This window comes from Rhipicephalus microplus, unplaced genomic scaffold (genome assembly GCF_043290135.1).
Source record: "Rhipicephalus microplus isolate Deutch F79 unplaced genomic scaffold, USDA_Rmic scaffold_23, whole genome shotgun sequence".
Taxonomy (NCBI): domain Eukaryota; kingdom Metazoa; phylum Arthropoda; class Arachnida; order Ixodida; family Ixodidae; genus Rhipicephalus; species Rhipicephalus microplus.
The window spans coordinates 6,294,562-6,306,913 of NW_027464596.1; positions in this window are offsets into that span (position 1 = coordinate 6,294,562).

The following is a 12,352-nucleotide window of genomic DNA, read 5'->3' on the forward strand; positions in this document are numbered from 1 at the left end:
CCCTGATCCTGACAAGACTGCGGTGGTCACAGGATTCCGAAAGCGCAGAGAGAAAAAAGAGGTGCGTCGATTTTTGGGCTCATGCGCTTACTACAGACGATTTGTAGAAAATTTCTCAAAAATCGCTGAACCTCTGAACGAACTCACAAAAAACGAAGAATCATTCCCTTGGGGTGCAGAACAAGAAACAGTTTTCAACGAAATAAAGCAACGTTTGCAAAGCTCGCCGATCCTTGCCCACTTCGACTAGACCGCTGACACGGAACACCATACAGACGCCAACAGTATCGGTCTCGGCACAGTACTCGTACAATGGCAAAATAGAGAAGAAAAAGTTATAGCTTACGCCAGCCACACCCTCTCAAAAGTCGAAAAAAAACTATTCCGCGACAGAAAGAGTATTTGGCAGTGGTATGGGCTATCAGCAAGTTCAGACCATACCTCTACGGAAGGCCATTCCGTGCCGTCAGCGACCACCACTCACTTTGCTGGATGGCGAACTTAAAAGACCCATCGGGACGTCTTGCCAGATGGAGCCTCCGATTGCAAGAATACGACATTACTGTTGTATACCGGTCTGGGCGAAAACACAAATATGCCGGTTCTTTATCACGCTCGCCACTTGACTCTACTCCTTCAGGAGAAGACGACTCGACATTTCTCTGTGTGATGGAAGCCTCAGCTATCGCGGAGCATCAACGAGCTGACGCAGAACTGCTCCCATTCATCGAACACCTCGAAGGGCGTGCCGGCAAGGTCCCACGTCTATTTAAGAGAACAATATTTTCATTCTGTCTCTGTGAAAATGTGCAATACAAAATGAACTTCGGGCATAACAAAGAGAAGTTCTTACTCGTCGTTCTGTTAGCAATGAGGCCCGATATCCTAGAAGCTTGTCGTGATCAACCATCGTCTGGTCACTTTGGCGTAAGCCGGACATTTGCCAGAATTAATCAAAAGTATTACTGGCCCAAGCTGCTGGCGTCCATGCAGCAATATGTGAAGACATGTCGCGAATGTCAAAGGCGCAAAAGACCACCACTAAAGACGGCCGGCCTGCTCCAGCCCATAGAACCACCTGCTACACCACTTGAACAAGTTGGAATGGATCTTCTTGGACCCTTCCCATTGTCATGATCGGGCAAGAGGCGGATCGTAGTCGCCACAGACTACTTAACGCGGTATGCTCAAATCGGCGGCCTTGAGCGAGAAACGGCAGCTGAAGTAGCCAAGTTTTTTTGTGCACAGCATAGTTCTTCGACATGGCGCCCCAAAGGTAGTAATCACCAACCGAGGAGCCGCCTTCACGTCAGAGTTGATGCAGTGTTTGATGATAATGACGAACACCAGTCATAGGAAAAGCACTGCGTACCATCCCCAAACGAATGGGTTAACGGAACGCCTAAATCGCACGATCGCTGACATGCTGTCGATGTACGTGGACTTGGAGCGTAAAACGGGGTATGAAATCCTGCCTTACGCAACGTTCACCTATAATACGGCCCTCCAAGAGACCACCCGCGTCAAACCATTTCAGCTTCTTTGGTCTCATAGTCAATTCAACTCTCGACGCCATGCTCCCAGTAAACAATGACCACTACGAGCCATCTGACATTGACGAATTTATGCAGAAAGCTCAAGAAGCACGCCAGTTGGCAAGGCATCGAATAGGTCAACAACATTTCAAGGATGCGGACTACTACAACCTGCGCCGCAGGGGAGTCAAGTACGAGCCAGGTGATCAAGTATGGATCTGGACACCAATACGACGCCGCAGCCTGTCAGAAAATCTCCTTCGATGGTACTTTGGTCCATATAAGGCCCTTCGCCAGCTAAGTGATCTAACTTATGAAGTAATCCCTGACGGACAAGAGTGCTCGAAACGGCAATACCATGCGGAGGTCATCCACGTTGTCTGCATGAAGCCATACAACGAAAGAGAATGAAACATCTATCCCCTCGACTATTGACCTTCCAAATTCACGCATCGAGACGATGCGCATTTCGGAGGAAGAGTAATGCAACAGAAATTGCTCCTACGAATTATTTTACGAAGAGGACCAACGGGACGCTTAGTAGGCGTCTACAGTGCCTCGCAACCCACGAGACGTTTTGTGGCCGTCTACAGTGCCTTGCAACTAACGAGACGCTATGTGGGCGTCTACTGTGCCTCGCTGGTGCTCACGCATGTTGGGCAGACGAGCGCATGCCTCTGGTGCACGAGCACGAGCCGGGAAGACTGGCGGAGTAGTTGTTCAGAAAAGGACACGTAGGCGGAACGATTTTAGGAGACTCTTCTTTGTGACATAGCTGCTTTTCTGGGCACAAGTTCACCCTCATTTCACTGTGTATATTCCCCCTGTTGTATTACGTGACAATATTGCATTTTTTCCTCCACCGCGTCAGGGCCAGGTCGGCTTCACTCTAAAAACTGCGGAATGTATCGCAGGAGTAAAAAGGCCAAGTTACTTTTCAATGTTTTTCTACTCTCACAAAAGATCAGATAAAGTGAAATTCATTTTTACTCTTTATGAAACGAAAAGAGAAACATCTTTTCAACTCTTACGCTCTTTGAGAGAGTTAAATTCTCATGTGCTCTTCAGGCAAGAGTGTAAAACACCGTTAAACTCCTGTCCTTGATTACATTTAGATGCGTTGGCACACCTCGAGTGATTAGCACTACCTAATAGCAACGTAAATATGCAGTAAAACGTACGGCACTGGTTTTTTGAGGCGTTAGAGACGATTAACAAAAGAACAGCGTTTCCAGCGCACGCCAGTGATTTTCAGCGCACTGAAAGGCACTGTCATCTCTTACTATCCACATTTTTACTTTTTAGATCTGTGCAGATAAATAAGCGCATACTATCTCATTCCATCAGTAACAATTAAAACTCAATGCAAACTGCTATGACATTCTCCTTATATTTATATTCATGTTTTTCACTACCACCATCGCACACGGGCAAAGGTACCGTAAGCCTAAAATATAGTACGGCTACAGTGAAGTATTATGGCTTTAGTCACAGCAGGTGAACAAGAGTGACCAAGAATATGCCAAAGCGTGTGAAAAAAAACGAAATTTTTTTAGTCTACACTTTGGAAGCGTGATCTCTCATATGCAGAAATGGCTAACACCTTTGCGAGTTTTTGCAAATGATCTTCATATAATTGGTTGCGCTAATATTCATTTTTCTACTACATAAGAACGTGTCGGATAGATGTTGTAATCTCACGAAGCACCAAATAAACACAGCAAGCACATTAGCTTCAGTCCGGTTGGTTTCAAGAAGCGCGGAGGCGTTCAAATCTATGAGTCTAAACAAGAAAATGCAGTCATGTCATCAGGAATACTTATGGCATAAAAAAATGAACGCATGTTAGTCGTCTGTCAGTGTGGTGTAGTGTTTAGCGTGGCGAGCTAGCTATCTCTAGCGTGAAGGGGTTGAAGGTTTGAGCCCCACTTGGTCATGTTTTTTTTTCTTTTTTTCCCATTTACTAACAATTTTTTTCGTAGTGTTCGTGTTTAGTTATCCATACAATTCGCACGCGCAGAGATCCGTCAAAAACAATTAAAAAGCCCAATTTCGGTGCAAGTGCTGCCATTTTTTTCGTGAGGTGTGCTGTTACTCTCTTAGGTGGAGTCATGCTACTCTACATCGGGCAGCGTCATGTTTTTCTATTGAGAGAAGTGCCTTGACCCGTTCGAGGGAATCACTGTACTCTGCCTCATCAAGAGGTGATTTACTTTGGAAAAGAGAGTAAAATATGGGACAAGAACATGCTCTCCCAAAAAGAGTGCCCAGCGCTCTCTTAGTTTTTAGAGTATGAGGAAATGTCATGCCTAACCGCAGGCCCCATCTTGCCAGAAAAATTTGACTTGAAATCACGGTTAATCTTTGTCCTGGCTACTCTGAAGGACACTTTCAATCGGGACAGTTACTTCGGGACAGGGCTATGGAGTCGCGTAGAAGCGGCCAATATTTCACTTGATTTCCTGCCTGCAGCCACGTATTCTGGCCAAGATTTGTCTAAGAGTGCAGAACATTCTGGGACCTTGGGCACGTGCCTGTATAACTCAGAAAGCGACTAAAGCGCTATTACAGTACCTGAACACAACAACCCTGAGCGACCGCCTGTAGCCTGCGTGTGCTTCCCCAGAGTGTGTCGTGATGGTGTGTAACTTTCTTTCCACTCAATTTTCTCCCCTCCATCACATTCCCCTGTGCAGGGTAGCAAACCGGATGTGCGTCTGATTAAACTTCCTGGCTTTCCTAGCTTTTTTATCGCTCTTTCTCTTTGGAAATTGCATGATTACGTACGCGATGGGATTGTGAGATTGTTCATGTCATGGCCAGCGAGTCTTAATGATCAAGCTATTTTTCCCACCCATACGAATTTTAGTTTACAGCAAGTTAACAGCGTGATCATGAGAGCACCAAGACGTAAGCGGATAGATAGATAGATAGATAGATAGATAGATAGATAGATAGATAGATAGATAGATAGATAGATAGATAGATAGATAGATAGATAGATAGATAGATAGATAGATAGATGCACGAAATACCTACAGTGCGCAAAGAAATGCTTCGCATTTGACATAAATTAATGCATGACAAAATGCTGAGAGAAATATCTCAGATGCTGCTTCTGACAGGCGCGCTTTTTATTTCAACATTGACCTACTCCCCGACCATTAGTCATTTTTGCGGTCGTTTGAGCAGCTTTCACCTTTCATCGCATGTTTGAATGATTGATCAATTCAAGAGAGCACTAGGAGTGGCTCGAGGCGTCCGTGGAATGCACGCAAATGAGCGAAGCTTCATCAGCCGGTACTGCTTCTTGAAAGCCTCAAGAGGGCGCTTGTGTAGTGCTCGCTACCTATAAAAAATAGTAAGACCTTATTGCCGCCATGATTTAGGTGCCCCCGATGCACCCAGTGAAAAAGTCAGCTTTTTCTTTGTTCGTGTTGGCATTTTTTACTCCTTCTTCACTGAAAAAAAAATTTCCTACGAGTGTCGCAAGTAACGGGAACGTACCGACTTATTTATCGGTGATGTTCCATAAACCTGGCTTGACTTGCATGCAATTCTGCATTTGCCCGTTTCTCGTCTATGGTGCAAATTTGCATGCTGCAGGTGCAACTAATTAACTACTCATAAAGAAGATAACCGCTGACGAACACGTCGGTGGGCGGCGCGAAGTTCAGTCGGCTAAGGAAATAATCCGACAATCGCTCAGGCGTAGCTCAATGGTTAAAATTTTTTCTGAGTGGCGGCGCTGCTGCGCTAGCACGTGTACACAGGCAGTGTTTCTTCGAAAACTATCCAAAATGCCGCACACGCGTATGTGACGTCATGCGCCTGCTGGTGGCCATTTTTATCAATGGTGCTATCACGCGCTCCGCACTTCTCAAGCTTCGTTTCGAACCACTGCATAAAAGGGCAAAAAAGCCAACCTCGTCACTGCTCAAAACGACGGTGCTTTATTTTGTGAAAATAACATCCTCTTCTCATGAACGTGCAGTTTTCCGTTATATACGTCCAACGCGTTATTCGAAGAGCGCACGTTCAGATCCTGCCCACGGCAATGTATTACTTTTCAGGCACGTGTTTTTTCTTCACATTTACATTGCACTTACTTCTAATAATATGCCTTATACTTTCCGTGGTATGTTTTTCGGTCAGTTCTCAATAATATTGTTTCTAACAAAGAAAACTAGCCATTAGGTGTACCTTTTTTTTTCGTACTGGAGAAGGCATATATATGTAACTGCAAGAACTGTTGCGTTTATTACACTGCACTGACAATGCTACGTAATACACTGAACGGCGGCTGTTTCCTACGCTTCGCTATAGGAAGCTATGGTGTTGTCACGTAACTGTGGTTTTTCGTTGTGCAAATTATAGCCTCCGAGGATGCGCGCGCATGCTGCGCACTCCTTATATCGCAGGCCACTGTTTCAATTTCCAAGATTATTGCCAGACTGTGCTAATGTGTCGCGCAGCACTTTCTAGATTCCCATTCACCAATTGTTTCGCGCAGTACATCAAATAAACCTTTTATCTATTCTCTCCATACGGAAGATTGCCATCTTTCGACTACATTTGCAGTCATACATGTAGAAGTGGGGCCAATTTTTTTAGGAACGCCTAACTGCCAGCTTTACCACCATCATGATAATGAAACAGTGCTACGAAAGGACACAAAACACAAACTATGATGAAATTAAGAGTATACTATAAGAGCTTCGCTATTAACAGCGCAAGTGGCGTACTTTATTTTGCGCCATTGCATGGTTCATTGCTCCGAAATGACAAACCCGAAAAAATTCTTCCAGTGCGGGGAAAAAAGATAGGCGATACTTAGGCTTTGACTCTGAGAGCTGAACGAGACAACGATATCCTGTTTCTGTTTTCTATACTGAAACCAACAAGTGCATACTTTTTATTGCAGGATATTACTGATCAGTTTAGGCTGTAGATTACTACAATGTAATTGATAAGGTTGAAACGACTTGTGTGAAGGAAGCTTTGCATTTGGCGGTATTTTGTGGGATGGCTAGAAAGCTGCAAACTACGAGCAATTATGCGCGTCAAATCTTTTCAAACTTTCCACGAACCCAGTAAGCATTATTCAATACTGATGGAGAATAACGTCCCCAAACCCTGAAATGATTACGAGAGACGCCGTAGTGGAGGGCTTCGGAAATTTGGACCGCCTGACACTTAACATCAAGTGCATGGGCCTCAAGCGTTTTCGCCTTCATGAGAAAATGCAGCTGCCGGGACCCGACTACACTTCCGGTCAGCAATACCGATGCGCATTCATTGCGCGGTCTGAAGGGAGCATTCACAAGAACGTGTGTACATTTTGTAATGGGTGACTGGCTTTAAACAATGCAGTCATTATGATCATGATACGTTCTGACGTCCGATTGCAAGGCACGCTTGCACCACGCGATATTATTGTTGTAGTTCTTAAATTGTGAAGCCTGTATACAGGGCTCGCGCGTTTTTAAAGCATGACATTCTTTTCACTGCATTTCCAAGCAGAGGCACTTAATTCAACGAAATTTCCCAGCAGACGCATGGTTGTTGGTAGAACACCTGCGAGCTTCCGCGTGCCACACATATAGCCTCGGTTCAACCCTTAATCGTACCCGGAAATTTTTATTATTTCTTTTATTCGTCTTCCTTAATTTTTCAGGTCACGCCCAAGATGATTTTTTCTCTGAATACTAACGCTGCCGAAACTGATACGTATACGCCGTAATTTCTGCGAAACGAGCACTTTACCGCTGTCACGTGAAGGCAAGGACGAAGCTGGGGACAAGGACGAATGGTTTTGTTTTTGTTCGTTTGAGCTTTAGTGAAGATCGCACAAACCCCTTTTGCGGAATTAGGAAAGATTTCGTAGTTTTGAGGAGACGCGCTGGTCGCCAAAGGGAGCGGCCACACATCACATTGGCTTCGTCCTCCAAGAACTATTTGCCAGTGATTTGCGGTCATTCAGCCTACGAATTTTTCAACAACGTGTGGGGGAAGTCACAAAAATTCTACTGAAACCGAAATTCACGGCGAGAAAAGACTTTTTTACCAGATTCGAAAGGTTTGGCACCCACGCTCGACTGACCCGACGCTCACGCAAGCTGGCCACACGACGAGACACACTGAGTGTCTCCTCTGACCCGGGCGCTTTCTTCGCCCATAAACAATGGAAGTTCAAGTGAACGCGGAAGATATGTCACCCTAAGAGTTCCTGAAAAGTACGGATTGGTGCACCATCAGATCTAAGACCCAAATTGACCGCACAAACGCGCTGAGCAACACCCACAACAGAGACCCCTCTTACACCGGTGAGGGAGTGGACTGCAATCGACAGTGTTCGTGCCGGCAACCGCGTAACATCAAGCAGCAAGTTATCAAAAATACCAAATGCCAATACTCCCACAGAGGGATTTCAACATCGTGATCCGACCAGGAAAAGGCCTCGACGTGACCACCACTGGAACCATGCGCCTCGCATCGGTTATTTACCGTTCGGCCAACGTACGGGTGCATGAAGCAGGGGAAAATACGGTGTGTTCCAGCAACCATTAGAACATCGTCGGGAGCACACCCCATGCCTCTCACGTTCATAAGTTAACGCAGCTTCAAGCCATCACCCCGCAGTGGTAGTATAGTGGCCAAGCCACTCGGCTGCTCACCCGCAAGGCGTGGGATCGAATCGCAGCTGCAGCGGCTGCATTTGCGATGGAGGTGGAAATGTTGTAGGCCCGTGTACTCACACTTGGTTGCACGTTGAAAAAATCCAGGTGATCGAAATTTCCGGAGCCCTCCACAACGGCGTCTCTTATAGTTATATGGTGGTTTTAGGACGTTAAACCCCACATATCACTCAATCATCTTCAAGCCATCACCATCGGCGACCGCCACCACGAGGATAGTGCACACAAGACGCCCACGACTAGTCGGTGGGGAAAATAATCGAAGGCATTCCTTCGGAAGAAGACACCAAGTTTATTCACACCAACATTGTTCGCGCACGCAACCCTCACGCTCTGGCAGCCAAACGGCTCAGTAACACCACGACCATCATAGTCGCGTTTGAAGGACAGCCAGTGCCTACTTACGTCAGGTGCGGTGGTGCTCTCCTTGGCTGCACCCTGTATTGCGAGCAAGTCACATGTGTAATTGCTGCGGAAGACTTGCTCGCCGCATGAACGTGTGCCCAAATCCCATGGACAAAGTGTGTCGTGATTGTGACGCCCCTAACCGAGCCCCAACCACCAATGATCCCCGCGTCGCAAGCTGTGCGGGCGTGCACATATGACGGCGAATCGCAACTGCACCGCAAGGTATAAGACGTCCTACAATGTGACGAAGAGCCAATGGGAACGACGCAGGGCCACCGAGGAGGCAGAGGCCACTGCCACAACTAATCCCACCGGCAAGCCCCGCTCGAGATTCAGGACCCCCAGTCAAAGCCACTTCCGATCTCATAGCCGCACACCAATAGCCAGAAAGCAGCAGCAACGCCGGGCTTGCTGCCAAACACCTGGACGGACCCGAACGAAGGACGCCAAGGCTACTGATTTGGTGAGCTTGGGAGATGCGGTCAAAAAAAAAAACGCGCAACAAACGCGGAGGCTTGCGGCAAAACACACACTATGATAGAGGCGGGAATAGCTCAGTTAACGCAGACGATATAAGCCCTACAAAAGCAAATATAATGCATGTAAGCACCGATTCACGCAAAACACGAACTCATACAAAAGTTTCAGTCTGCACTCACAGCGAAACTGATCAACAAGAGATGCAAGAAACACAAGAATTCATAGAGGACGGTGAGGTTGGAGCCCCCATAATAAACGCGGACCCGCTATCTCTCTTAAAAAGGCAGTGCGTCCCAAGCGTACGCGCCCAGCAACGGGCAACACCCGGGTGAAAGCACTCGAGGCTCGCTTGAGCAGTCTCAAGAAAACTATCACCGCGACTATCACGCATACAATTCAGCAGAGCTTGGAGAGCGTTTATCTAACATTGTCCAGAATAGAAGCAGCCAACAGCGCCCTGATGACGTCGCATAGCGAAGTGGTGGCAAACATGTAGCACACCATATACATGGCAAAACACTCATTGAAACAAAAAAACATAATATGGCGCTGACACTGCAGAAGTTATAAAAACAAACGAGGGCAATTACAACAGTACCTGAAAACGATCCGCGAACGCCCTGACGTTATCATACTGCAGGAAAAAAACGGTCCCGCCAAACTTTCAGTGTATCAGTGTATAAGAGGCAAGGCCGAGAATCCAAACGTCACCCCACTTGTCAAACGAGAGCTCAGGGTTAACGAACATGACATGGAAGTCACGGATATGGAAACATCCTCGTAGACCTGATTCCACCGCGTAAGACGTCCAACAGCATCTTCGTACTCAATGTTTATGTAGCAGTCCCAGATGCCTCAAAGACCGCGTCTACGTCCTCTTCACATGACCACTTGATATGGCCCAGGGGCAATAACACTTCATTGGAGGCCACTTCAACGCGGTGCATACGACGTGGGGTAACAAACACGATCATCTGAAAGGAAGGCATTTTTGGAAAACGGTGCAGTTTGCGGGCCTCGAGCTGGTCACTGACCCAGCGACACCAACTAGGTAGAGCAACAGCGTCAGCACCTACACCACACCGGACCTTATTTTAACGTGCAATACAAGAAAGGTGACTTGGAGGAAGACCATGCAAGACCTTGGTAGTGAACATTACATTATCTCTATAGAAGTAGAAGGCGGTCCACAGGAACACAATGCTGGTCGCCAAATGAAAATCACCAATTGGGAACTACTACGAAAAAATCGAGACAAGCAACAGATTGAGGACCTCAAAGATATTGAGCAATGGACCAACCAACTTCGGCGGGACATCGAGTGGGTTAGGAAAACGATGCCATCAACAGCTGGGCCTGATAGAATAGACACCCGGTCACTGCACAGGTGGCAAGCCAATACCCGACTGCAGCGCCGCTGGAAAGAACAGGGACACAATCGGAGACTGTGTAAACAGATAGCAAAGCTCAACGAAGAACTAGAAAAGCACACACTTGAACTGCAACAGCAGCAATAGGTAGGGAAATGCGCGGAAATAGATGGTCAACTCACTACGAGTCGCACGAGGCAGATACTGTGGTAACACCAAGACCGCCGAGAGGCCGCCATGTGCAAAATCATACACGTTCACAGGGGAACGGAGCAAGATTTCATTTGGGAAGTGGAACTCCATGCCCATTCCAAACGCCACCACAAGTACATCCGGACTACAAGGGAGAAGGCAACACCATCCTAGACGCAGAATTCTCAATTGCCGAAATCAAGGCGGCCCTCGTCAAACTCAATACAAAATCGACCCCAGGCCTCGTTCGAATATATAGCAGGCCACTGTGCAATCTCAATTACAGATCGCTAGAGAAATTAACAGATTATATTAACAAGTGTTGAGTGCGCAGAAAGTTAACCCATTCAGCACTGAAAAGAGGCAGAAATCCTACTTATACGGAAACCCGGCAAGAAATTGCAGTTGCAGAAGCTGCGCCCAATCTCCCTCACATCGTGTGTAGGAAATCGGACGGAGCATGCAATTCTTCATAGACTAATAGACAACCTCGATGACAACAACCGATTATCAAACACGACAATTCCAGAGGACGCCCTTCTGCAACCGAAACATCTAATTGAAGAAAATCCTGGGTGCTCAACGAGAGGCATGCTTGGCCTTGACTTGAAGAGGGCCTTCAATAACGTTCGCCACGACGACATATTGCGACAAATAGACAGACTGCATCTCGGATTGCGAGTGTTCAACTATGTCCGAAACTTGATTGATTTGTGGGGTTTAACGTCCCAAAACCACCATATGATTATGAGAGACGCCGTAGTGGAGGGCTCCGGAAAATCTGACCACCTGGGGTTCTTTAACGTGCACCCAAATCTGAGCACACGGGCCTACGACATTTCCGCCTCCATCGGAAATGCAGCCCCCACAGCCGGGATTTGAACCCGCAACCTGCGGGTCAGCAGCCGAGTACCTTAGCCACTAGACCACCACGGCGGGGCCGTCCAAAACTTCCTCACGGGAAGAAACGCACGCATGCGAGTGGGATATCTAGAATCAAATCTAATCAATATTAGAAGCTCAGGCACACGGCCGGGCTCGGCGATCACGCGCATGCTCTTCAACCTCGTCCTACTAGGGTTACCCGAATGATTACATCAAATTAACGCACTGCAACACACGCTATACGCGGATAATATTACGATCTGTGCGACAAGTGGCATTGACCGAGAGATTGAGGATACACCACCTTGTAGGCATACACCACCTCGTACACCACCTCGTAGGCATACACCACCTCGTAGGCACGGAATTTACCTGTTTGGCCGAAAAATTCGAAACACTGCTATATAGACCAGTCAAAAAGGGATGCCCACCCAAAGGCTACGTTCCTTCAGAAAAACAAGAAATCAAATAACAGCTTCAAACGACTTATCTATCCCGATGGTAGAGAAGATCCGAGTACAGAGGATTATAATTGAGAAGAGCGGCGGCAATGGTGAAGCACTGCGCAAGATGATGGCAACGGCCACCAGCGCAATGCAACTCATCCGATACATCACGAACAAACATGTGGGCATGCGCGAAGGCAGCGTCATAGGACTCATACAAGCCTTTGTCATTTCACAACTAGCGTACAAGGCAACATTTCACAACTGGACGATTGCGGAAGAAGACAAGCTTAACGCCTTGATACGCAAGATGTACAAGTTCATCCCGAGTTAGCACG